Source organism: Bicyclus anynana, chromosome 1, assembly GCF_947172395.1.
Source record: "Bicyclus anynana chromosome 1, ilBicAnyn1.1, whole genome shotgun sequence".
In the NCBI taxonomy this organism is placed as follows: domain Eukaryota; kingdom Metazoa; phylum Arthropoda; class Insecta; order Lepidoptera; family Nymphalidae; genus Bicyclus; species Bicyclus anynana.
Window position 1 is genome coordinate 2,483,905 of NC_069083.1, and position 24,634 is coordinate 2,508,538.

At 35.4% G+C, this 24,634-nt stretch overlaps 1 protein-coding gene across 2 annotated transcripts in view; it reads right to left on the bottom strand.

Moving 5' to 3' along the window:
* Window positions 1–24,634, bottom strand: part of LOC112044399 (solute carrier organic anion transporter family member 74D) — a 78,197-nt gene that overhangs the window by 45,137 nt on the left and 8,426 nt on the right. Inside the window, exon 1 of one of the 2 annotated variants that reach the window (XM_024080237.2) lies at window positions 12,176–12,363. The exons of the other annotated variant lie outside the window; for it this stretch is intronic. The gene's annotated coding sequence lies outside the window, so the exon portion shown is untranslated. Of the gene's footprint in view, window positions 1–12,175; window positions 12,364–24,634 lie in introns of those variants that run through there. 2 annotated transcript variants of the gene reach the window in all.

The window sequence follows — 24,634 nt, forward strand, 5'->3', positions numbered from 1 at the left end:
TAACTTGTTTTGAATCTTGGTTTATTCACTACATAAAAAAATACAAATCTTTCCTCTTCATAGCATTCGTCGTTATCAACTTCACTACTGAGCACGAGTCTCTCTCAGAATGAGAGGGATTAGGCCAATAGTCCACGCTGGCCCAATGCGGATTGGCAGACTTCACGCAAGTATAGAATTAATAAAATTCTCTGGTATGCAGGTTTCCTCACGTTGTTTATCCTTCACCGTTTTGAGACACGTGATATTTAATTTCTTAAAATGCACACCGGATTCGAGCCCACACCCTCCGGAATCGGAGGCAGAGGTCATGCCCACTGGGCTATCACGACTCTTTTATAGCATTAGTATAGATTAAAAGGTTGCTTTGTTAAATAATTAAAATGCATGCAAAGCTTGATTCATCAAAAACGATAAAGCCATATTTTCAACATATTTTGCATCACTGAATGCAAATCTAGAAATTACAAAATCTTGCCCAACCTGTGTAAACTTTCACCCTTAAAATATTCAATTTCGCTTTTTTGAAAACTTGATGTAACGTCCGCTTGTTGGCTCATTCATAATATTACTTTTTATGTTAAATTTTATTAAGTCACAAACTTAATAATTTAAGAAACTAGTAATAATTATTTAAGTACTTACTACGTACTTACATAAAATGTAGGCAGATATCTTTAAGCTAGAAATTTTCCTGGTATTTAAGCAACAATGTAAGATTGATTATAATATTAGTTACATTTGAAGACTTTTAAGTTATGATACGGGACTATTGCCATTTAACCTCAAAAAACTATTGAAGGCAATCAAGTAGTATTTTAGAATTAATTCTATTTACGCTTAACATTTATAATCAATAATCAAGCAAGCAACAAGAATATTGAAAATCGTAATGCAGGTCGATTCTCCTCTACTAAAAACACAAAGACTAAATGAAAATATTGTACAATCCTATAATAGAGAATTTCTCAATAGACTTATACTGTTATCTACTAAAGTAGGTATTGTGCAATCTTCTAGGCCAAAGAAGGCCGGACATTCGGTAGTTAAACGATAAATGGGCCGGTGTACCAGCGTCATTCATGTGTTAACGAATAACAAGACTTTAAGTTACCTCTCCAACGGTGGTGTGAGGTATTATGATAGAACATAGAAGGATTAAAGAATTAAACTACATTTAAACAATTGTTTCTAGTACAGTAGTAGAACTAACTACTTACGTTAATACATAATTTAACTCATTAACGTACATATTAAAATAATTATTTGTTGTGATGTGCCAGAAAGTAGTAACTATAAGATGGAATTCTCTAGTTCACTAAAAGTGAATTTAATAGAAGATCTCGATCACGCAAGTCAACATTTACCTACCTCATATATTTACTTATCTCTTATAGTAAAACACAACGAAAATTAAGATCTTTACTCTATCTGTAACATTTATTTTACAAAGCTTATTACAATCAATTTTACGGCGCGAAATACGATGTCGTGGGTGTCTACATAAAATTTACAAATATTAAACGTTTTAAACAAATTCCGCGGGTTTGAAAAATTTGCTTTTGTGTTGATCCAGGGAATCTATCTTCATTTAAAATTTCAGCTAAATCAATTCAGTAGTTTCGGTGTAAAAGAGTAATCCATGCATCTTTACAAACTTTCGCGTTTATTATATTTGAAAATTTTTGAATAAAATTCATACGTATGGAAAGTCAGCTTAAACAGCCTCATTGACCAAACACCGGCTGCTGTGACGGGCTGGCCTAACGAGAGGAACAAGTCGCAGCGACCGAGAGCGAAACTAATACGAACTAGCAGAACTGTGGATTACTTTCATTTGTTTGAGATGCCGAAAGTAAACTTTTACTTTCAGAGCGGAAAGATTCGCGGGATAAAACTCAATTTTTACGTTTTAATTAGATTTTATGGCCATTTGAAGATGAGAAACATAGCTAGAAGATTGCTGGAGAAATTAAATAACAGAACCAGCATCGCATCACACTTCGAAATAGATACTTGAATTGAAGTTGTACAGTGTTTTAATGATCGTGAGAGACGAACATTAAAAAGTTATGTAATATATATCATCAAATAAAAAAATAATAAAATCAAAATATAACTCGACCAGCTGGCCTAGTCACTAATTTGGTCTTTATTAACTATAAACCTATTAAAATAAACAACAAATCAATTGAGAAATGTTGTCTATCTACTATATGATATCCACGAAGAGTTGTCAGTGGGCTCCGGATGACTTTTGTTACATAGAATCTCAATTTCGTATATGTCAACTAACATACGTCAATGTTAGTGAATTAGCTGCAGATCACATGAACATCCTACTAATATAAACGCGAAAGTTTTTATGGATGTTTTTAATCTTTAACGCCGAAGTCACCGGCGTCCGCTAGTTATAGAATACAGAAGTTCTGAAACTGACCCCGTCAAAGATGATTAAACTAGCAATAAACAAACTAGAATGTAAATGAAGGACGACATCGAATCAGATAAAGTAAAAACGGTCTCAATTGTAATCCTGATGGTGTTGCGAGTAAGGGATGTCGACCGTTAACCAATCGACGAGGAGTAAAAAGAAAACAACCTGTATAAACTTGATATTTTAGTAGCAGGGCTACCAGCTGCCGAGGTGACCAACAACCCGAGAGGAACATAGTAATAAACATTCGTTAAAAAAACGTAAAAAGAATCCTCTTAAAGAAAATAAGCATTATTCTCTGAAACTTTCTTTAAAAATATCAAATTTCAGAATAACATTCTTCAAGAATAAAGATAATGGTCCCTATTGAATTAAAGAATGTCCGAAGACAAGTAATTACATATCAATTTTTATACAATCATTGCATCTTCAAAAGAAATTGGCTTGCTAAAGAGAAAAAAAACACACAAACTCACATCAAAAAAAGAAATTGAATACCGCGTAAAAATCAACTAAGTACGTGAATAGGTACCATCAATTTATAATCAACCCTAACTATGAAAGATAGTAACTCTACACTAGAACCATATCCAATCAACCACATAGGAGTTTAACGAACGAAGGTATAATATTACAATAACCACTTTTCAAGTTAGTGACTAATAATATTTTAAGGGTTCCGTGCATGACTATAAAAAACTACTATTCTGGTCCTCGTCTCCAGATTTTTTGACAGGTTTGTACAACTTTTTAAATCCTAATTTTATTTTAAATTAAGTTAATATGATCAAAGATAACCATTTTTATTTATTATACCTTACTTACTACGAAACCACAATGGAAATTAACAAATTTTCAATAAAAACCCTTTCGGGAACTTCAATTTAAATGTTGAAATTGGAAACACGCAAATTAATTATCTCACAGAAACACTGCGAATAAATCTGTACAAGAATTCAATGCATACCCGGCGAGTTAAGAAGCCAGTACACTCCTTCAAAGTTGCTTTAAAACACTTTAATCCAAAACTGGAAGTATAAATTCTATTACCGATAAAGCTATTAAAGTTATGACGGACATATCTAATAGTACCATAACTGTATTAATTAGAATATTAATATCGAATATACAGGCCCACAAGATCGAGTCCGACGAAAGCGAAACCTCTCTAACTACTTTCATCGATCCAGAAATCAACAGCCGTATTGCCAATAGCGTAGCGATGGATGCTGTGGTCTAGAGTTTGGAATCCTAGGTTGGATATTTTTTCATATAATTGACTAGCGCTTGATCATATCTTAAATACTCTAGAATTCTAGATGATAATCTAAAAAGGACGAGTTTGTTCAATCTAAATACGCTTGTCCGTGAATTGTAAATCATCTTTTGTATACACTAATGACGAGACGGGATGATAGGCTTACTTTAAATTGGGAAACTTTGTACGAAAGCCTTTTATTTAAGAGTTGAAAGTAAGGGTTCTCCATGCAGAGGAAGACGCGGACGTCTACTACTAAGTGTACGTAGATGTGATCTCAAATGGGGTTAAGGTTAAGAAAAGCGGCTTATGATAGAAAAGGTTTGATTGCATATGACATATTATTTATACATGCTTCCATTCCATACAATTTGTATGAAACTGTATTAGTAACTAACTCTATTACAGTTTCATACAAATTGCATAGAATGGAAGCATGTTATATTTCATAACTCGGTGAGCTTGTGTACAATATAAAAGGTATTTAACATTTTTTTTTTTTCAAGAAAAACGTGTTTTACAATTTAGTCATAACAAATGCGGAACTAAAAGTTAATTTAAAGTAACATTCGTAGTCACGTTTTTGGTTATTTTGGAGCCGTGACTGATCTAAATCCTTTAGGATTACAGCGCGAGATCGATGGAAATAATTTTGTAGGTTAGTACAAGGCGAATAAGAAATGATGATGTAGATGAACTGGAGCACAGATAAGATAATAGTGAACGGGGTAACCGAGATTCAAAAGTAAATAATCTACACTAAGTAACATTATAAAGACTAACTACAAAAAGAGTACTCTATAAAAATTAAGAAATTTAAGACTTAAGAAGAAAACTTAATTATGTCTACAACAAAAAAAATCTGTACTAAAGCCAAACTCAATGTACAATGTTTACCAACAAACAAATAATTAGAAATGAAGGCAAACGCATGTAATTTCATACCTAATTTGTGTGAAATGATTAGCGACTTACACCATTATTAATTTGTTTGTTGATAAACATTGCACATCGCGTTTGGCTTTCGTATAGATATAACGAATTATTTTGCAAAATAAGGTTTAAAAGTAACAAATACAGGCACTACTTAACAAATATCAAAAGTGGGTCCTATATTAAACAGCGTTTACTACCAGCATACGAAGACGTTTGATTGTAATTTATACAAATATTATAAAGCTGAAGAGTTTGTTTGTTTGTTTGAACGCGCTAATTTCAGGAACTACTGGTCCGATTTGAAAAATTATTTCAGTGTTAGATAGCCCATATATCGAGGAAGGCTATAGGCTATATATTATACCCCTATTCCTACGGGAATGGGAACCACGCGGGTGAAACCGCGCGGCGTCAGCTAGTTTGTATTATAAATGTGAACAGCGGTCAATATCCGATAAGACAGCCGTGGGAGTTATCTGTCGCGGTATCACGGTTGGCGGTCAGAGATCATTAACGACTTTTTGTACAGTACTTTTCCAAAGGTGAGCGAGAACTCCCAACGCCTATGAATCAATATGGACCAGCGTGATCATATGTATTATAGAGTCCTAAGTTATTCGTGTCTGGTCTTTAATTGAAATTATTAAAGAAAATTATTAATTAAAAAATAAAATAGAAGCAGAGCTTTTCGTGACAGATCATCCGGGGAATCCCTAGAAGTCATGCTTATTTCTACCGCGAAGCAACAATGCTGTGTACACAGCATAAGCAGTATAGCAGTTATAAGCCACAAACAGAGTTTTTACTCACTTATATGTATATAAGATAACCATCATTCCAAAATCAAATGTCATATGACTCTAAATAGAGATACTTACACATATTACAAATTATGTCCTTCCCAAAATTACCCTGAACCTAAAATCGAACCTAGGAGTCATCTACTAATACTCTACTACACATCTACCAATAAAAACAGCAGCATATCTATATACACCGGTACCCTCAATCGTCGCACAAACACAATAAGACGAAATAAGATTAAGTATACTCGTATAACGATGATTCAGTGTACATGCATTTTAACACGCACTGCAGTACAGAAATAAACGATAGTATAGTTACGAGTAAAGTTGAAGTCCTGGGCGGGAAGGTCGACCGTCTGGAGGTCAGAGCCGAGGGTGGCGGCTGGCGGGACTCCCGACTACACGGATGCAATAACAAATTGACTGGGAACGGTTACATCGTTGTTACTTGTACTTTCTTTGTGGACCGAATAAATAATACTACTCGTAAGTATCCTCTTTGTTGAGACGATTCTGGATTGATATTATTTATAACCAGGAGTTTGGGATTAGAAATAAGTCGAATAGAGAAGATGATTTCGATTGCTAGAAACCAACGTCATGACAACATTCAGACAGGAGTTTGGAATTAGAGCAGTTAATAGAAAACGATAATGTTGTTTTGCGATGTCAAGTAAGGTTTCATCATCAACAGCCTGTATTCGTCTACTGCTAGGCATAAGCCTTTCCGAGAGCGCACCACCACAGACGATCCTCCGCCTTCCTCATCCAGCCACTTCCCACTACCTTCTTGATGTCGTCGGACCATCTAGCTTGAGGGCGTCCTACACTGCGTTTGCTGATACGCGGTCTCCACTCCAGAACACGTCTGCCCCAGCGGCCATCTGTTCTACGACAGATATGGCCCGCCCACTGAAACTTTAGTTTTCTAATCCTTTGGGCTACATCAACTATTTTCGTTCTCCTACGGATTTCCTCGTTCCGGATTTTATCCTTCAGAGAGACTCCTAACATAGCCCTCTCCATAGCTCCCTAATTGTAATTAAGGTTTGTTGTTGAGATATTACCCCCATTTACTTGAACTATCAGTTCTATTTCAAATTTATGTTAAATAAAAAAATGTATAAAATATGTTATAGCATTCACAACGGCGCCATGACAGCTAAGACGTCTTGTTTAGGATCCTAAAAAAAATACTCATGATATTCATGAGTTCAACGTTATAACGAACACTTGTTTTCTCATCAAAAAGACACGGCACTTTGTGAAGTCTAGTTTACTTGATGGAAATGAACTGTATCCGTCTTTCATGATATTAATCCGCTTAGCTGTTTACCTACATGACACAGTGTTAAGAGGAACTAACTAACAAGATGAAGTTGTATTTAACGACAATTTACACCAATTTGCAGGAGAAGACAGCTTCTCAATGGCGTACAGTTCATAGAACCAGAACACCTTAAACATTAATCAATAAGTAAGTAAGTAAGTACTAAATAAAAAGTAATTATTATTTCTTTACGATAATTAAAAAAATCATGAAAATAATAACCTGAGGACGCTACAAGAGAACCATCTAATTATTATTGGTCTTCTTGAATAAAAACATTTGAATCTAAAGTCAAAATCAAGAGTGCATTTACCTAGATAGCAATCATGTCCTTTATTTTTTTCAGAATATGTTTTTACTGACTCAATAAAGAACAGGAGACCATGCATTTTACTTATTAGGTAAGTGTTAAGAGAAGATATTTTTTCGATAATAATCTAGTAACATTTTCAGTGACCACATTAATAAAAAAAGTTATGACGATATAAGACCAATAAAACGTAGTAAACTAGACAGGAATTCAACAATAAAAGTTATCGACCGATGTTACAAAAGGGAACAAAAAATCCAAAAGTAGGTACCTACAAAAAAGACGTCTTTTAATCTACGAAATACATTAATTTACATATGAAAAGACCACACACGAGTTGTTTTTTATTATTCTCAACGTGCAACAGTGCATACGACTCGGGGTTTTTATAAACAGAAAACGGGCTCGAGAGCACCAAAATTATGGACGCGATGTTTTCCAAGTTTTCATATAAGAATTTTAAAATTGAATACAAGCTCACCAAATGCATTTCGTAATACCCAAAATTACCAAAACAGCTTATTGTATTTATAAGCTTGGATTTAGAAATGAAGTAAAAGAATAGCATGTTCAAATTGTTTTCTGAAATTTTGACTAATTTTCTATTAATTATTAAGTATCCCTAAATACTCCTTCACAAACTACGTGATCAAAAGCTTTTACATATAGGTAAAGTAAAAGTGTGTCCAGTTTGGATATTGATTAGTTGAAGTCGAACTTTGTAAACATTTCAAGTGACTGTATGTTTACTCGTAAACATCATGCACCGGTTATTAGTGTTGTGATCAATGACCCACATAAGTAGCAGTAGAGCGCTTTCAGTAGGTACGAGTGAGCTGCGTTTATTTGTTCACGCCCCGCACTTATCTGTTGACATGACAGCTAATCAGCGAATGTCATCAGAATGCACAAATAATGAGAATACTGAAAGAGATAAACGGCTCAACTCACTAGAAATTGCCGGAAAGTACTCGACTTTGGAGACTCAATAGCTCCCTGGTTATGAACCGGACTCAAATCCGAGAGGTTTAATATTCGATCCTCACTCGCTGGGCTGTTGACATAGACACTCATTGTCCTAATTGGAGAGAAAAGTGGAATATTATAGTTACGATACGATGTTCAATTATAAAAAACAATTCTTAACTAACTTAAAATTTGGCTGTTTTAGTGTTTATATAAATATTAGAGATTTTAAACTTAATTTAAAAGAAGGATAATCCTTATCTTTATTTGAAAATTCAGTAACAGTCTCAAATAATTATGTGTTAGAAATTCAAAATCAATACCATTCATCTGTTGCTTGTAAGCTTTTAATAACCACTTTTAAAAGTCAAGTCTATGAATCATTAGTCACTCTAACATCGATTCGGAAGGCAAATTTTACAGAAACAACAATAAACTCAATATTGTACGACTACGCCTATTTGAAGTAGATTCTGGCCTCTGTCATATGAAATTCCCATCTCCTCTTTGTAGTAGAGATGAAAACGTATCGAAAAGTAGTAGAAATGCACTTCTAAAAACCAAATACGATGAATCAAATGCAAGTATTTTTTTGCTTCAATAATTTATAAATACGGCAACATAAATTTAAAATACGGCAAGTTAATAACCTCATATTTTAGAATAGTTGCAAAAAGGTCTTCATGAAGCGAAACAATTCTACGAACCTTTGTATAATAAGTTATTATTAAAGTAGATGATAAGTATTTGTTAAAAAAAAGTGTTAATTACGTAGGCTCATTGAATAAAAATGAGCGGAATTTTAACATATTTTTTGTTTCAGATGCTTAACCACAATAAATAGTTAATACAAAATTATGCTAAGAATCTATTTTTCTCTTGATAGGGGAAATTAATAGTAAAAGTAATTCATAAATTATCTTTGTATTTTTGATATCAATAAGTTATACATTTCTTCAATTTTTTAAAGTCATTACCTAAAATTGTCACTAACTTTTGCAATTATTAATGAGTAACCCAGATATTTTTGCACATTGTTCTAGATATTAATAGGAATCGGATTCAAATCCACAAATATTAGGAAACACATATATTTCAAGTTGATGATTAGACTAATATACCTGTGTAAGATCCCTGCCAGCGATATGTTAATTTTATTACAGAATCCAAAAACATCCTAACCGGTTCAGTTTCGAAATGGAACGCAAGTGACATAAAAATTACGACCTTCACTGGAGGCGATGAAGTTTCATTAATTGGAACTTAGAATGCCATAGAATATGATTTGGAAAAAAATCATAAAATATCATTTAGCTGTACCTGCAAGAATTCTATGTTAATTTAATGTTTGGGTAATTTATATATTACAGGAGCATGTGGGTTAAAATCCGGTCCGGGGCATGCACCTCCTATTTCTCAGTTGTGTGCATTGTAAGAAATTAAATATCAGGTGTCTCAAACGGTGAAGGAAAACATCGTGAGGAAACCTGCATACCAGAGAATTTTCTTAATTCTCTGCGTGTGTGAAGTCTGCCAATCCGCATTGGGCCAGCGTGATGGACTATTGGCCTAATGTAACTCATTTTGAGAGGAGACTCGAGTTCAAGGTTGATAACGAACGAAATAGAGAGAGCGCTTACAAAATTGCATGCAAAATGATGATACAAATTTCCAGTAACTTTCTGTTAAATACTTTGATCTTCTGTAGAAATGCTTCACTTTGTAAAATTAAAATTGCCAATTGCATCATGTTTGACTGCGACATTACGAACAGTAATTAGGAATTTAAGCTGGACCCTGAGAAACCGTTTTATTCTAAAAATTGATACCGAAGGCAAATTCTCCAAAGGAAGTGGCAGTCTAGAGATTTAACAAAATATAACTAAATGCGACGCAACCTATTGGTTGACTATGCACAATACAATTTCCAAGTATTTTGCGTCTCACAGAATATGAAAACTGACTGTGTAAGAAAGTAAGTCTTTTTAATTCAAATTTTTCTCATCCTCCATATTATCAATTTGCAGTCTCTAGGCAAAGAGTACATGTATGTATTTGAAGTAAGGCATTTTAATGGGATCGCAATAGTTGCCGGAGGTTTAGGACAAGCGCAGATGCTATAGCGTCCTATTTGAGCCAGAGGATTAGAAGAAAGTGCAGAAGCTCTACTAGATTTGAGCCAGAGTATTAGAAGAAAACGCAGAAGTTATACCAGATTTAAGCCAGATGATTAGAAGAAAGTGCAAAAGCTCTACCAGATTTGATCCAGAGGATTACAAGAAAGCGCAGAAGCTATACCAGATTTAAGCCAGATGATTAGAAGAAATTGCAGAAGCTCTACCAGATTTGAGTCAGATGATTAGAAGAAAGTGCGGTAGCTCCTTAGGTCTTGTTTATAGATATAGATAGGCTAATTATCGGTCGTCAGGTTGTCTAAAATAGTAAAACTGGAACTCTACAAAATCCTACATTAGCAACACTACGTTTTAAAGATAGCGTATGATAGGCATCATGCGTGACGTATCAAATGACACTATTTACTGTAATAACACATGTAATGTATATGTTGTTTATTTAAGTTAAGTGACTTTACTGTTGTACCATAAATTAACACACGAGATCCGTCAGAACTAAAACTAACACGACGAATGTGAAAAGAATTATATTATCATCATACTTGGTTCTTGATGATGACATGAAGTATCAGAAATCTCAGACATCAGTAGCGAAAAAGATGTTTTCTGCCTTCTTATTATTATAGAAAACTAGCGGACGTCCGCGACTTCGTCCGCGTGGAATTTAGTTTTTCACAAATTCCTCAGGAACCTCGGGATAAAACGTAGCCTATGTGTTAATCCAGAGTAAAATCTATTTTCATTCCAAATTTCAGTCAAATCGCTTTAGTAATAGCGGCGTTAAAGAGTAACAAACATCCAAACATCCATACAAACTTCCGCGTTTATAATATAAATAGCTAGCTGACCCGACAAACGTACTGCCATATAAATTTCTTTAATTCAAAAAATAAAAATACTAATAACGTGATTATGGAATGGGGGTGGTGAGGGTAGGAGGCCAAATATACAAAAAAAAAAAACATTAATTAAATTTAAGATTGGTGACAAACACCGTGACACGATATTGATATAACAATACTAGCTGACCCAGCAAATGTTGGTTTGCGTTATCGCTATTGAAAAATAGGGGTTTATCGTAGAAGGGTGAATATTTAAAGTTGTACGTATTTTTCAATGCAAAGAATCGTAATAAAAATGTTAGCCGATTCTCAGACCTACACGATATATTCACACAAAATTTCATAAAAATCGGTCCAGCCGTTTCGTAGGAGTTTGGTAGCAAACACCGTAACACGAGAATTTTGTAGTATAGATTAGATATTATTTGAATAAATTATGTTCCAATTAAAATTATATTACAAACAGGGAAAAAGGCTTAAACATTTGGACCAAATACGTTCTAGATATAAATCTATGTGCAAGGTACAATCACCCTTAATTTCACTCGGGTTGTATATTCGTATTAGTCACGATTTTTGTGCTCGAGTAATATTCCCATAACTTCTTTCAAATAACTAATAGAACTACAAGTACAAATACAACGATGAATGGATCAATGGTAGATACCGAAATGTGACAGTGTCTCCATAACTAGCACATAAACAGATTTACGAGCAAATCTTGTACTATAGATAATCATATCATAGTTTATTTCGCAGAATGGAAAATTATAAAAGCATCAATCACCCATAGTTTTTAATAACTTTTGGTAGAGTTGCATCCAAAGCATGGACAATATTTACAAAACGTTTATTTTACTCCAGTAAGGAAACAGAAATTCCATTCGCAACAGCAATAGATAAAAAGCCAAAGCCGCCGCGGCAAAACCGACGTTATGACATCGTAAATGTAAATTGTATCGTTTAACGTAAAACCGAGAGTAACCAGGTAACATTTGAGTCTAGATCGCGAACACGATTTTTAACGGCAACAGACTAAGCACCTAAATCATATTTCCAATACGTTTTGAAATCGTATATTAGCATATCTCTCAAATTACGTGATGTAAGTGTTAATAAACTTGTTTGATGGAAAAAAAATCAAGATACACTTACGATTAGGTTTCGCGGTTCCTGAGGGCACTTTAACTATTGTTGGCACAGTTGTCGCTTGTGGGTTTTTTGGTGACTGGGTGACTGGTGTACTTGGTGTAGCACTTGGAACACTGATCGGAGTTACACCGGGTGGCGACGAGCGGTGCGGCGTCGCGACTCGCGTGCTAGTCAGAGCGGAGTGCCGGCGCGAAGCAGCTCTTGTAAACAAATAGTTGGTGGGGGCCCCGCCAAAAAGCCTGGCCGAATCATGCCGCTCACTTACGTCACGTACTCACGATACGTAAGCCCAACTGGCGGCCGGAGATTTGCCTCCAAATGCTCCCACAGATAAGAGAAAAGGGTGGCATGTCAAATGTTGGACACATGTCACATATACATCAAATGGGGTTATGATACATAGGTGAAATACTTTATTACTTAATATTTAATTTAAGTAAGTATAATGTAAAAAATTATCTATATATATAAAAATGAATAGCTGTTCGTTAGTCTCGCTAAAACTCGAGAACGGCTAAACGGATTTATCTTATCTTGGTCTTGAAATGTCCGTGGAGGTATAGGGAAGGTTTAAAAGTTGAGAAAAATTAGAATAGTTTCCGGAAAAACCATAAAAACAACCGTTTTCTATTTCCCATACATACGATTAAGAGTCAAAGGCTAGGGTAGGGGTAGAGTAGCTCAGTAGTGTAGAGTAGGGATAGTGAAGAGTGCACAAAAGTCAAAGCGAAGCTTGACCAGGATCGCTAGTAAACAAATAAAAATTAGCATCTCAAATGTTGGCACAAGTCATCTATATCTATACTAAAATATAAAGCTGAAGAGTTTGTTTATTTGTTTGATTGAACGCGCTAATCTCAGGATACTGGTCCGATTTGAAAAATTCTTTCAGTGTTAGATAGCCCATTTATCGAGGAACGCTATAGGCTATATATAACCCCCTTACTTTGAGTCGGACTCGCGCACGATAGATTCCGTACCATAACAGCAAAAGAAATAAGTTTTTTAAATGGGAGCTTCCTTAATTTTTTTTCTGTTTTTAAGTTTTTTCGTTATAACGGCAACTAAAATATATCATCTGCGAAATTTTCAACTGTCTGCCCAGTGACAGACAGACGGACAGCGGAGTCAAAGCCCCCATTCGCATGAGCTTTTTTTAATGGACGTTAAAAAAGCGTTCAAATATAGTATGAAGTTCAATAGAGGTCTATCTCCAACGCCCAAAATTGAAAATGCAACACTGCTCGAAAAAAGGGTCGCGTTTTAAAAACGCTGCTGTGTGAACATATACTTTTGGGAATGCATTTGTTTTATTGGAACCTCTCGTGCGAATGAGGGCTAACCGGCAGGCATCCACAAATCTGCATCGAATACGTATTGGACGCATCGCAACACCGGATTTTAGTATTCTTTGCATAGAAAGTCGCATTGAACAAATTTTATGTACCTATCGTAAAATTAAAATCCGTTTGATACGATGAGTCCGATACGTACGATGCGGATCAGTGGACAACTACCTGTAATAGTTTTACCCGAATAAAATGCTTTAAGATACAATACAATAAAGTAACCGGTACTAGAGTCTTTACAAATACTCCACTGAAGTTTCCAAAGTGCTTGTAAACTGAGCTTACTAGATTTTTTTTAATATTTTGGATTGAAGAAGAAAGTATTTATAACTTTAACTATTTATACCTAGAAAACAATGTTAGATGCGCAACTGATATTTGGCGTGAGAAACTAGGTTGGAAACCTTTTAACATCTAGGTTAAAATAATAAGGAAGCCCTAATTTAAATGCGAAGGGAAAAAAACAAAGACAAGAAATATTGTAAATTGTGAAAATGTTTAGTTTTAATCATGACAAGAAAATATTTCCCATTCCCTTTCAACTAGTCGGAAAATACTGTGTTAGGAGTAAGTATGACAATAGTACAGGCGGGAATCGAACCACGACCTCTGGGTGATGAGTCCGAGCTTTTTAACGTTGAGCTATTGGGGCTTTATTTTACACTTCAACCTACTTATCATCATCACTCACTCACTGCTGAGCTCGAGTCTCCTCTCAGAATGAGAGATTAGGTTAATAGTCCACCACGCTGGCCCAATGCGGATTGGCAGACTTCACACACACAGAGAATTAAGAAAATTCTCTGTGTGTGTGTGTGTGTGTGCAGGATTCCTCACGATGTTTGAGACACGTGATATTTATTTTCTTAAAATGCACATAGCTGAAAAGTTGGAGGTGCATGCCCCGGACCGGATTCGAACCCACACCCTCCGGAATCGGAGGCAGAGACCATATCCACTGGGCTATCACGGCTCACTACGTTCACTCACCTACTTTTTATTTAACTAATTGTGATGTTGGTATGTGTGTTGTCGTCCTCGTTGGTCCTGCGATCCAACTTCCAAGTGTGACTTAGTATTTGTAGATTCAGTTCATGGAGTCCTGGGTTAGATTCCGCACTCGAGGTATAAAATACTAAGCTGTTCTTTGTTTCTAGATATTTTAGTGCAAACTCTTAGTTTAGAGTTGGCAACTTGTGATATATATTGCTTGCAACATTTTATAAAAGTAGTATTATGAACTAGCGGATGCCCGCGACTTCATCCGTCCTTACGAGTAGTTCTCCCTATCGCAAATTGCGTTATATGCATTTTATGTAATTAAATATATCACGAGTCTCAAACGGTGAATTAAAAACATCGACAGCCTAACCCCTCACATTCTGTGAGAGACTCGTGCTCAACAATGAGCCGATTATGGGTTGTTAATGATAATGCTAAATAATTGGACTAAGTGATTTGGGGCCTTTGTACCTGCTACCTAGTGTCTACCTTCCAAAGTTTTTTTTTATTCTTTACAAGTTAGCCCGTGACTACAATCTCACGGTAAGTGATGATGCAATCTAAGTAGGAAGCAGGCTAATTTATTAGGAGGAGGATGAAAATCCACACCTCCTTCGGCTTCTACACGACATCGAACCGGCATCGAAGTCGCTTGGCGGTACGTCTTTGTCGGTAGGGTGGTAACTAGCCACGGCCGAAGCCAAAAACGTTACTACACTAAAAAAGCTACGGACCTTTGTACTTAATACCTAGTATATACCTTTCATTATGATGCCGTCTCCATAGTTACCTACATATGATAGGAGCATTGGCCAACAAACTTTCAGCATTTATAAAACGACCTGACTCTACAACGAAACTGGATACTTTGTAGATAAATAAAACTGACGACTAGGCGGTGGCCAGTCAACTATAACGAAACATTTCCCACACAAACCTCCCCCCCCTAGAAACTCTTCCACGTATAAAATAAAACTTAACAAATGGGGGATGTGTAAAAAATTGTAATGAATAGCACTGCTTGCACTTAAACGGATTCAACGTTTTTTTTTTACCTACCACCTGATTAAGGAGCCTTTACATAAGGTTGCTCATCTATTAACAGCAATAAAGAATAAATTCATAAGAATGATACATCCTTTCATTTTAATTTTCAGTCGAATTTATATTACTTGTTTAAAACTTGATACCATTACCACATAAAATGGTATTACACAAAATAAAATGAGTATTTTATAAAACGCCTCACTGAAGAGTTACTTTCTTTGAAAGAGCTAATCACTGGAAGTTACCACTATCTATCTATCTATCTACTATCTTTCTATCTATCTATCAGATAGATTTAATTATTTTTGCGAGTGCCCTATGGGAGCTTTCTAAAAGCTGAATGTTTGTCAGCCTCAGTAAAGTAAAAAAAAAAATAGGTATCGTTTACGTAGCGTTAATGTTTTTCTTACTGATTCTGTAAGTGCCGTAGGCTCCTTAATGGGACCTCAGTGGTATCACCGGGGGTTCTGAGCGAGGGCAGAAGCATTATCTGATGGGCCTGAAGGCAGAAGCAGAAGATGTGGGCGGAACGACTCTCTAAGGGACATCCTCTGAGACTCTGATGAATGAGAATGAGAAATGAGAATGTCAATGTCGCCACGGCAACGGAGAAACACCAGTGTGAACGGGCTATTAGTCCTTTCAGAAAATGAAAACCACTAAAGTTGTATGTCATTTATTGGTTTTCTATAAAAGTGTGTTATTTTTTTTAATAAAGATACAATATATAATGTACTAATGTCAATCAAGCCCTGTACATTTTTCAAACAATGATAAAGCGGGGTGAATTCCACGATTTTACACTTTGATGAACATTTTCCCCAAAACCAATCATTCCATTTTGAACTCTATGTTTATAATATGCCAAAATTAAAACGTCACTAACAACGAAGTTGCCATGGGAACGAACGATGACACAGCGCTGTAACTTTACAGAATGCAGGGGCTGATATAAATGTCTAGTTGAAACATTCGCTAAATTGCTCCACAACTTTCATGTTCGATTCGACGTGAACTAGTTTGTCAAATGCACCTGCCAAGTGCCAACCAGATTGTAAGTGTACTGCAGCACTATTGCAGTCTACAAAGCATGTATATTCCCACAGAAGCCATTCAACTTGCTCCGTGTAAGGCAATACCTTCTAAAGCAGTTCTAAAGCTGGCACACAGCTTGAGCAAGAAAACAGCATAAAGTTTGCCAACACTGGAGCAATTTGAGCGTTCTTTTTTATGCTCGATACGTATAAACTCTAAATATTATTAAAGAACCTTTTACATTTACCGATGAATGTATGAAATATATTATTGCAAACAAGCAGCACATTTATTGATTTAAATTAAAACCTAATTTGATGTAGGTACATACAAATTCTTTACATAGTATAAAAAAAACTTTTAAACAACGCAACCGATTTTAATGCGGCTCTCAACAATAGTTAAAGTAATTCAAGAATAAGTTTTATTTATACGTGTGGTTTAATAAAAATGACATTGTTTAGGGTTTCCACGCGGACGAAATCCTATTTAGAGAGATAGAAGAAGAAGTCATTCGAATAAAAATCAATCATATTACAAACAGTATGACAATGTTAAATTACATTGAGATAACAAGAGATTTCAGTATAGTAATACTATACTAAGATATAAAAAAATGAATGAATCTTTAAGAAAAATAAATTTACATACAGCTTGTAATAAATTCAACACTACATGCGAGACATGAACAAGAATGTAATGTGAAGTCTTTATACCGCCATAATTCAAGATGAAAAAAATACAAATTCTGACGCCTGTATGATCTACGTAACGCCCACAGCACATAGTCAAGAAAATTATGTTACTTAGATTTTGATTTTAAACAAAAGTCAGAAGTATCACTAACCTAGTCATTTGTAATAAACAGTTTAAGTTAAGAAGATACTCAGATGAAAGTATCTTGAGATTTTGTTGATTCATTCATAATTACAATAGTAATAGTCACCGAACTATATGTGTATGTATTACTCTGAAGCACTTCTCGTATAAGTGCTCCTAAGGCCTCGTTCACGCAAGCTTTACGGTATGTTCGATTATACGCACATAATATTGTACGTAGGGCACTGGCTATTTGTGATAAAGCTCGTCCGCGGAAATACCTACCACCACCATGCATATTTCTGCCACCAACCAGCATTGCTGTTTCTGTCCGAAGATCTTATCACCCCTAAATGAACAAAAGAAGAAGTAAAGAAAGAAAGCTTGCAAAGAAAGAGCGGGAAGGTGCAATAAGTATATAAACTTATGGAAGGAATGATTTATGGTGCAAGTGCTTAAAGCAGAGTAGTATTTGACTAACTCTCCGCAGCCTTAAAAAAGTTGTCTAAATAAACAAAAGCATGCGTGTGCAGAATCACCCTAAATGCAATGCTAGAATACGTCACAAAAGTGAATTGTTAAACAAAAATAAATAAACAAAAAATATGACTCGATTGCAATCTTACGGAGTCAAGCCGACTGATGTAAAGGGATCCTAAAAGTATTTACGGCACCGGCGGGGCAGAGTTATTGCCACCTTACCAGTGTATTAGACGAGTTATCTAGAAGGCGAATACTAAACCACTTTTTGCACCCGACTCGGCGAGTGAATGTGGTCAAAGACTCGCCTTGCGTTGCAGTTTTTGTACAACGTGGGACTGATTGTCTGTTTAATAATATAAAAAGCATCAAAGAAACTGTCAGCTAGTGCCTGTTGTACTTGAAGTTTTGAATTAATGGCCACGCTATGTTAATGTCTTAAGGGTGTCCGAACGAAAATTGGACGAAGTGAATTGTAACTGCTTTGGCAGCACGAAAAGCAAATGAAGAAGAGGCACAGGCCTATAAATGCCTCATGTATGCATATGAGAATATTTTAGTTCCTCTACCTGTGATACGAGTCTTTAAATATTAGTATTTTTAATCGACAAAAATAGAGGTTATTAAGTCTAAGATAATCGCATACCGAAACATTTCGATTTCTTTATGCCAGATTATATTTGTCAATAGATTTAATCCAAAGGAATTACAGATTCTGTATTCAATATAATGATTGATGTACCTAATCTGAACAACGAGAACGTCTTTTAATGTAAAATAAAAATTCTCTAAGGAATGATCTATAGTAAAATATATTATAGTTTTAACATTTATTGGTTCAATAAATAACCCTTCTGATGAAAACTCCCTGATATACATATTATTGAAAATTTATGAAATTTTTGATTTTAACCTTTTCATCGATTGTATGATTCAAACAATGTTTGGAACAAAAATGTACTAACACACAAAAACATCTATAATAATTAATATTCATTTCACTCTCATCAAAAATACGAAAATCTCCTTGAACTCGTCAAATGTTGTCGCGTTTGAAATTCATACAAACGAAAACAACATATTGTTATTCCGATGTCAACGGGTTTAGCTGAAATCATAATATGATTAGCCTTATTTGTTTTGCGCGGTCAGGATCTTGAAAAAAATCGATGGAATAAATGTATTACAAAAAGCTTACGAAAGCAATCCTCAAAGGGTGTCCAAATATTTTTATACATTGCGAATTTCATAATGAATTCAACACTTTATTATAACAATAACGAAAACCTCAATCTATGCAAGATTTTAGATCTCAGGAGAGCTTTTGACTTAGCTACCACTTACCATTGCAAAAGCTAGATCTAAAATACCGGGCAAATTCTTAGATCTGTTGAAATACTTGTACGAAAATCAATTAAATATTGTGAACTGAGACGATGCAATATCTAACCATTGTAGATTACAATATAGCGTGCATCAAGGTAGACTAACCTCTCTAAAACTTTTTAGTCAACGACTGAGGAGTTTAGAAGTGCCAAAGCTGTCTGGCTTTTATAAACGTAGCATGGCGGGCTCATAAATATCATAAGTTGAGTTTTTCAATCAAGTGTCTTGGTATTTTTAAATTTTAATTTATATTCGAAGGTGTTAAAAATATTTATTCCTAACTTTGTAATATGTACCTAGCCTGTTATCATTTTTATTTTGTTAAGATGAAATAACTGCTGAAAAACAAACAAAGACTCATTTTTACTGAATCAATGGTTACAGCAAAACAATGGGTTCAGGATGTTATTGAATTTACAAATAATTTTTCAGGATATTTTTTGCTCAAGAACGAATTTTACAAAAAAGGTTACAAAAAACGCCAACGTTATTATCCTTGCTGACACACCTGCGTGCCTGCTCTATCGTTATCTTGAATATTTTAGCATGTAAAGTGAATTTGCCGACGCTTCTGTATTAATAAATTATGTATTTTTACAGATACAGCAGTCTATGAAGACTAGCGGACGCCCGCGACTTCGTCCGCGTAAAATTAGTTTTTTTAGGAATCCCTCGGAAACCATGGATTTTTCCGGGATGAAAAGTAGCCTATATGTTAATCCAGAATAAAATCTATTTCCATTCCAAATTTCATCCAAATCGCTTTAGCAGCCGCAGCGTAAAGGAGGAACAAACATACACACACACACACAAACTTTCGTCTTTAAAATATTAGTGTGATAGCGGTCATGCTTTCGCTTTCGCTTACTTATGTACACATCTTCCCTACCCCTACCTTACCCTACTGCCTACCTAACCTACCCAACCCTACTGTGCCCCTACTTTTCCGTTACCCTACCGCTAACCCTAACCCTACCCTACCCCTTCCTTACCTCTACCCTACCCTTACCCTACCCCTACCTTACCCGTACCCTACCCGTACTCTACCCTACCCGTACCCTACCCTACTCGTACCCTACACCTTCCCTGCCCTAACTCTATCCTACCCTTCCCCTTCCCTATCGTACCCCTACCTCTACCCTACCCCTACACACCCCTACCCTACCCTAACCTACTCGTACCCTACACCTTCCCTACCTTACCCCTACCCTTCCCCTACCTTTAGCAAAATCGGTCCTGCCCTTTGAGCGTGGTGCGATGACCAAAGGGCTATTTCCCAAGAAACTAAAGAGGGGTAATCTCTGGATCTACTGGACCGATTTAAAAAATTCTTTTACCAGTAGTAAGCTACGTTATTTGCAAGTGTCATAGGCTATGTTTGATCCCCATATTCACACGGGAACGGGAACTACGTAATTGAAAGCGCGGGGCGTCATGTAGCGGAATTTCTGCGTCTTTTAGAAATTTTGTATTATCTCCGAAACTATTTAACTAATTAACATACTATAAAGGGCAAATCTTATCTCCATAATATCCTTGTGATTATTAAATAATTTATTTTGATAAGGATTTAAGTTAAGTAGCATAAATAATGACGCAAACCTAAGTATATAAAATTATTAATTTTTAAAACACAAAAGGTACTATATCTGCTAATATATAGAAGATAGATATATGGTGTCATGGACTTTTTTGTAGAACTTTTAAAGATACATAAAGCCTTCATACATTAATTTCAATTTTACACAATGGTTAAGGCAGCGCATGCAAATAAGTCTGCTTAAGAGGATTTTCGGTCCGACCTGTATGACAAAAACTGTGTTAACTCGGCTAATATATATGATACCAGTATAAAATATATAGCCTATAGCACTCTCCGATAATGTAGCATTCTACTGGTGAAAGAATTTTTAAAATCGGACCAGTAGTTCCGAAGATTACCCCATTTAAAAAATGTGACAAACTTACAAACTTACAAACTTTACCTCTTTATAATATTAGTATAGATTTTTCATCGATATATTGAGATACCTACTCCATTATCATTTTCAGCCGATGAAGTCCACTGTTGGACTCTAGTAAATACTTCCTAAAACGCTCTTGGACCGTCTGCGCTCGACCAATCGGCTTTCCGATGCTAAGTGGCTATTCCATCACCTTTGGACCCCAACATCCAACAGCTCTTAAAACTATGCACCCCGCATTGCCTTTTTGTCTGAGTGATATGAATTATACATTTAGGAATAGGTAAAATATCTGATGTGCTTACATAAATCAATAAATATCCCGAGATAAACACCGCCACGTGATCTGATGATAAGCACTGTGGAAAAAAAGGTCCCAGTTGTTTAGTATACAATGAATTTTAAAAGCACTATGAAAGTCAATACGTGTCAGTTACAGAGATCCATAATTCTGCGATTCAAATATTGAGCAATGACGCAGTGCGGTGCGCACGGTTAATATTAATGTTGAATATAAAGCAGCTGAAACTGTACCCACATCACATCAGCATCTCATTTGGGACACCAACAATGTAGCACAAGTTGCTAGGGGAAAAAAAACAGCGAGCTTGCTACTAAATGCAACTTTGTATTTTAATATACTGTAAATCAATATGTTGAAAGTGAAAGATGATTGTAGAATATGTTAATTTTTAACTGACTCCAAAAAAATGAGGAGGTTCTCACTACAAGATGTATGTTTTTTAATGTTTGTTACCAAATAACTTGACATTTATTAACTAATTTTGAAAATTATTTTTTGTTTGAAAGAGTATACTTCCAGATTGGTCTCATTTCATTTTCATAAAAATCAGTTTAGTGATTTTGTGTTAAAATCAAATTAACTTTGAAGTGGGTTAATTTTTATATTAAAAAGATTATTTCGGATTATATCAATTGATGTAGAATATAGGACGTAACAAAAGTTAAAAGTAAAAGGGGTTCTAAATAATCTCATAGACAAAGTTTGATAGTAAATGATAGATCGCTTTTTATTGGTGTGACGTAGACGTGACGTAATTCAATCATAAAAATGCAAATTAAAATAACCTCTCAATTGATTTAGAACCAGAAATTTGATGATAATGATGATGAACCGACTTGGGGTACATGCAAAAAAAATTGAAGTATGAGCCTATAAATAAGAATAAATTCTAGCATGAAATAAAAAGGTTACAAATTGTGAAACCAAACCAATTTTGTATGTACGAGTATAGTATTAATAATGAAACGGAATTTCTATTTCAAAGTCTAAAAATTATTTTTGCAGAGATCCTCTAAAAACCTCTTACTGGTTTAACGAGTTTAACGAATCATTTATAGCAATAAGACTTCACAAATTCAAAAGCGGCTAACAAAACGGCCCACTTGGAGTAAAGATATACATTCATATATGAAAGAAGACAAATGCAAATAGCGATACCTGCAAATAGAAATAAATCAATGCAAAAGAGAAAACAAGAAACTCGCCGTGGACTGAATTCCTTGTGATTTAATTTAACCTCGTAACAGAAATGAAAAGAATACCTACCCCGAATCGTGAATTACAGTTTAAAGTTGCAATTTATTTCGAATATAATTCTTAACAAGTATATAAATCTTACAGGTAAGTTAGTAACAATGCCGCAACTTTGCGCATAAAATTTTGTTATGTCTTAAACATAGCGAAAGGAAATATTAAATAACTGCCCGATGCAGGAAGTTTTTTGCTTCCTTGTCTATTAATGCATAACTAGGACTTGGAATCTGGATTCCGGCATCTGTCTCTTCTATTAGACACCGACGATTTCTGCAGTCGAAGTAAGACTATCAATATATTTTTAAATTAAACTAAATATCTCTTTTCTAATACAAAGTTACGTCTCTTTTCTAACCAAATTCTCTTTATTTTAACCGACTTCCAAAAAGGAGGAGGTTCTACGTTCGGCTGTAGGTATGTCTTTTTTTTCGATTATTCATTCATCGTAATGTTATCGCCGTTTAGTGTTAGAAATAGTAGTCTGTGACGGATATGACGTCGCACGATCTCATGTTAGGAGTTGGCTTTAGTGTGCTCGTGGCGTTCGAACCGTCCACATCTATTGTTGTGTAATTCTTTATGGGTTACTTGGAATAGGCGGGGAGAGTGACTTGAGTGGAAAAGGGGAGTGTTAGTCGACTGTCAAAGGATCCTTTAACCCTACACACATCGTTCACAAGTACGTGACTCCACTCAAGGTCATTCTCTGCCATTCTAGGGTGTTATTTCGGTTACAGTTTGATTTGTTAATTAAGTTGTCCTGACAAGTGTTGTGAATCATAACCTTTGTTCGACATTAGTTTTCTTATATTTGTAATCACCTTTTGAGTCCTATAGTACCGTCATCTCTAAAAAACATTTGAATCTTACTTGTAATCGTAGTTAGTAAATTAGTCCTAACTTCTAAGTGCATCATAAAGAAACTATATTAGACTGTTTTATTAGGAATAATATATTAATTGATTATGAAACACGGCTAAAACTCACGTGATATTACGTCGGAGTATGCCCGACTAGTTTCGAACCCATACGGGGCCCTTAGTCATGAGCTGGTTCTTGCATCGCGGCACGATCCAAAGGAATAATATACTTTTCGCAAACATGCTTGGAAATTAGAGCATTATTTTGACCACCTTCTATGTGATAAATCAAACTTGCTGAACTGGTCGAGCAGCGGCCGGCAAAGGTTTTGACGGCCTCCGTGGCGCAGTGGTATGCGCGGTGGATTTACAAGACGGAGGTCCTGAGTTCGATCCCCGGCTGGGCAGATTGAGATTTTCGTAATTTGTCCAGGTCTGGCTGGTGGGAGGCTTCGGCCGTGGCTAGTTACCACCCTACCGGCAAAGACGTACCGCCAAGCGATTTAGCGTTCCGGTACGATGCCGTGTAGAAACCGAAAGGGGTGTGGATTTTCATTCTCCTCCTAACAAGTTAGCCCGCTTCCATCTTAGACTGCATCATCACTTACCATCAGGTGAGATTGTAGTCAAGGGCTAACTTGTATTGTAAAGAATAAAAAAAAACAAAAAAAAAAAAAGTTGTATGAAAATCCATATCTGTCGTGTTTAGCGGTCAAATGAATTACTGTGTATAATCATATTTGTCGTGTAATTTATTTATTTTTTTGTAAATTTAACTCTGAATTTCTCGACGTTCGAAGTTTTATTTTACTTTATCTGAACTGTTAGCTAGTGAAAGTACATTCCGTATCAGTTGCAGAGTATTTGTCATTAACAAACAAACAGACAAACTAAATATTTGTGCGTACGATAAGCGTAGTGTCATTATAATGAATGTCGAGCCGTAAACCAGGCACCGGCGT